Here is a 4,374-nt window from a genome sequence, read left to right as displayed (position 1 = left end):
GCTGCATGGGTTTGATAATTGCATTCGAATGCTGCCGGTGGCTGAAATGTCTGATTGTGTTTGCGAAAGATCTGAAAGCAAAGTAATTTTTTTTTGTTGTGGATAAGAAAGCAAACACAAAAGACATTTATTTATCCCAAATATTGCTGAAACGAAGCTTTGGAATTAATTATATCCCACTGCAGTCTAGCTCTGAAATCCAAAACCAAATGAAAAATCTACACCCTGGAAAATAGCTCAGTGGCAGCAGCAGCAGCTAAGCAGGCTCTCTACACACATCTTCCTGCAGGGGGAACAGTCACTCCTACTACTGCAAGAGCATAGAGGGGCGGAAGGACAAGGAGAAGGAGAAAAGAAAATATGAGTGAAATAGGAATTAAAGCAGCAGCCCCTCTATACTGCGCAATCTGAGTCTTGAACATATGGGAGATTTGTAGGTGGTGACCACCTGATCACGCCCTCGCTGAATGGTGGCTGTGTACAGGCAGTAGGTCTTCTTTTCTGGGAGACTGACGCAAATGGCCAAATGCTGACTGTGTTTCAAGTCATCATGGCGGGGTATCAGGTAAAATGTTCTATTGGCAATAATCACGTCTCGTAATAACCTCATTGGCTATAATATATAACCACCGCGGCTCACACCTCTCGCTTTTTTGAATTGCGTTTCAGGCCCCTTAAAGAGGCAATCAAATGCGGCTAATTTTTTTTTTCTTTGTAGGGTTGAAGCAGGGGGTCTTCAGAGCTGAACCCCGTTCATTTCAGCTCCGGGAAGCCCCTGCATCCAGAGACACTTATCTGCGAATTAGGTGCTGGTAGCCGCTCTCCCCGGCTACCAGAGATCATAAAATGTCCTCTGTTCAGAGATTTCACGTCCTGCGGGCCAATAGGAAGCCGTGACGTCATCGGTGCGGCTTCCTATTGGCCCATGTGACGCGAAAGCTTCTACGTTGAAAGCCCTGCTTGCTGTTCCGGAGCCGCTACCGGCACCTACTTCGGAGGTAAGTATCTCCGGAAGTAGGGGGTCTCCGGAGCTGAAAATGACAGGGTTCAGCTCCAGAGACCCCCTGCTTCTATTCTATATTACATGGGGAAAAAACTTTTAGAAAAACATTTGCAGGCTTGGATTGCTCCTTTAAACACAGAAGCATATTACTGCAAAATTCACAATCTCCAAGCCATGTACGCACAGCCAGACACACATCATGCAGCTGAAGCATGCTAGCACCCCATATTTCTGGCAGTGAATAAGGCAGGCAAAGTAAAAACTGATAAGGTAGCCAAGACCTTGTGGCATCCTACAATCCTACATTTTAATGAAATATAACGCAGATTTAAATATCCATTAAATAGGTTTTCAAGGTCACTTTACATTATTTTGCACTGGTATCAGATTTTTTCATCCAACCCATTTATGAAATATTTGTTCTCCGATTGTCGAAAATAAATAGATACTGTAGAGCAACTTCATGAGTCATCTAATTAGTGAAGATTGCAGAGCATGAGATTCAGTAAGTGGTGTAAAGATTTGTTCAATTTCCCTGTTATTTACAGCAATACAGAGTGTGCTGTTTTTTTATCAAGGTGCGCATTTGGAACTCCTACAGATATTTATTAGATTAGCCTCTGACTTGCAAATGTCACACATGCTTATTCAATGGCGTACTATTTATACACGGAGTGTGGGGATTTGAAATGACACACATTATGCAGAAAGTTGCTTCTGAATTCTGTAAATGTTAACTCGTCCCATGAGAAACAGGTGTCGGAAGACAATGCAGGAGCTGGTAGACTTGAGACTACTGTAAATAACAAAACAAAACATTAATACCATTGAAATCTTAGCAAAATACAGAAAATCGAGTGGAAAACTAGTTACTGGAATCAGTAAACTTTCCTCCCATAAAAGAGATATGAATAGTCAGGAAGGATTAATGAAGATGTTCTCATCATTCAGAGTGCACACATTGTGATTAGAATTGTACGCTCCGTTTCTTACTAAACAGGTATAAATAAATTGAAATACTTAAAACAGAAATGGTGCGATATTTTATTAATGATTTTTTTTTTTTAGATGTTTCTTCCCTTTAAGTTTTGGCTTTGTGTCTAGTAGCTTTGCTGAGAAACATATTAAGATGTCATTCCTACTTCAAAATGTTTCTGCAGGTTGTTTTTTTTTTTATACGTGACATAAAGGTTAAAATTGTCTTTCTTAATTAAACTTAAACTCATATCACCCAAAATGATCATTTTCAACGTGTGCAAACAGTTTCACAACAACAATAATGGATTCTTGTATGGCTGACATTGCAATAAATAGGATTTGTAGGCATTGTTAATCCCTGTCAAAACGTTTACAATCTAACTTTGGTGTCTGAACTATAGGAACATACAAAGTCTACAAGATCACAAGGCGCAGGCAGTCAATCTTAAAACATGTTTCAAATTAGAAAGAGTCCAGAGTTGTCTTTTGATACACCGATTCTGGAGCAACCATTGTAATATGATTTCGGAGGTATTTGGATTTTCTATTCCCCCAAACCCTGCTGTTGACCTTTTGGGACAGCCGGTACAAAACCCGATCAAAAGAGAGAAAAACATAATTGCACAAATATTAATAGCAGCTAGATGTGCTTCAGCAGCCAGGTGGTGAACTTTAGAGATCCCGCCCTTGTATATACTGCAATAAAATGTTGCACTTGGCCTCTATGAAAAAATTAACAAATATCCAAAAGTTTAATTCTAACAAGTGTACATTTATCTGGGAATCTTGGCTAAACCCCATGGAAGGATCTTATACAGTATCTGAAACTATTTTGGTGAGGTATCTAACTTCATGAATGTTTGCACCAAACCTTCTGAGAAGCATAATTGTAAAATGCCAATGTATTTTATGAATGAAGGAATATATTTGTGAAATTACTGTGTCTGATGTTCCTTCTCCCTCCCCATATTTAATTCTGCACCCCTCCGCCTTTATTTTCTCTAAAAAAAATTACAAAAAAAATTAGTTCAAATATTTATTTTTTAAAAGACCGGAGATTAACCAGACTACTGATGCTCCCCTTTATACATTGATTCACATAAATAATTCCACCACTGTATAGCTATCTATATGTAATACACCAATCCATCAGTCTGTTAAACTATTCATCTCCTACAAACTTTCTATACAACCTTATCTTATACATCAATGGAAAACTCTTTGAGTGCTCCCAGGAAATTAGTCGGATTTTACATTTCTAAAACCTTGACGCCGAAATGTCACAAACATTGTTTTAGTTTCCTCTCTCCCATCACAGGGCTGTGTTTATGCCATTGACCACTACAGTCTTACACAGTAATTACGTTCAAAGACTACTACTTATAAATATGTACTTAATCATTATTACATTCTTAAACACTTGGTTACATCCGGCGCCTCTGAGTAGTCAGTGCTAGATAACTATACATTGCAACCAATGATCCTTACATACCCATTTCAGTATACATTAAGGCAGTGTTTTCCAAACCCCTCCTCGTGACCCACTGCAACCCCATGTTTTGGGAATAACCAATCCACTTGAACCCAGGTTTTTTTGCATACTAATAAAATGTTAGGTGGTTGTCTCGGAAACCTGGTGTGGTCGCGGGTCAAGCGGAGAGGATTGGAAAACACTGCATTAAGAAGTTGACTGATTTTTGTATAGAAAAGAGAAAATAATGCTGAAATGTGTCAAATGTAGTTATATTATCAGTTCATTTATTTTACCTAATTTCAAATATACACTAACCATTTGAGCGCTGGAGGTGCCTTAGCACCCAAGTTTGGGCCAGGTACCCATTGGCCATGTGTGTGTGAGCACGCAAAGCGCGATAACACGTACACTGGCAGGGAAGAAAATAATTTTGTCTTCCCGTGCCGCGACCATGTGTACGGCGGGCAGCCAATGGAAGGGCAGATATGCCCCGTCATTGCCCCCCTGCCCCCTTCATGGCCCCACCCCGCACATTTCATGGCCCCACCCCGCACATCCCATAGCTCCCCTACAGACCGCCGATCGCGGCTTTTCTCTGTGGTCACCTGGCACGCGTGCAACAGTTAATACTGGGGCCATAGCCGAATCCACAGCCCCTCTGGCAAACGGCGATCGCGTGACCACTCCTCCGAGCGGTCACGTGACTGTGGAGTCTTCCTCCTCTTCCATGTCCCTGAACAACAGGTCACAATCTCCCCCTCTGTGGGTACGACGTAGCCACTACATGATGGGGCCCCTGGACTGTCAGACCCCATGACGTAGTGACTACAACTTGGGGCACCCAAAGGGTTAAAAGTGTCTCTTTAGCTGATGAAGGGTCCGACAGACAGTCGGTAGGGCAGCAAGCGTTTTCTCTAGT

The 4,374-nt window shown here is 41.3% G+C and overlaps 1 non-coding gene across 1 annotated transcript; it reads right to left on the bottom strand.

Moving 5' to 3' along the window:
• Window positions 1-495: 495 nt before the first annotated feature.
• LOC142502203 (U4 spliceosomal RNA) lies at window positions 496-637 on the bottom strand. Its single transcript, XR_012803658.1, has one exon. It is a non-coding gene; the product is annotated as a U4 spliceosomal RNA (small nuclear RNA).
• Window positions 638-4,374: the final 3,737 nt, after the last annotated feature.

This window comes from Ascaphus truei, chromosome 8 (genome assembly GCF_040206685.1).
Source record: "Ascaphus truei isolate aAscTru1 chromosome 8, aAscTru1.hap1, whole genome shotgun sequence".
Lineage (NCBI taxonomy): Eukaryota > Metazoa > Chordata > Amphibia > Anura > Ascaphidae > Ascaphus > Ascaphus truei.
Note: the sequence above shows the minus strand (reverse complement) of the source record. Positions and strands in the feature narration are given on the sequence as shown.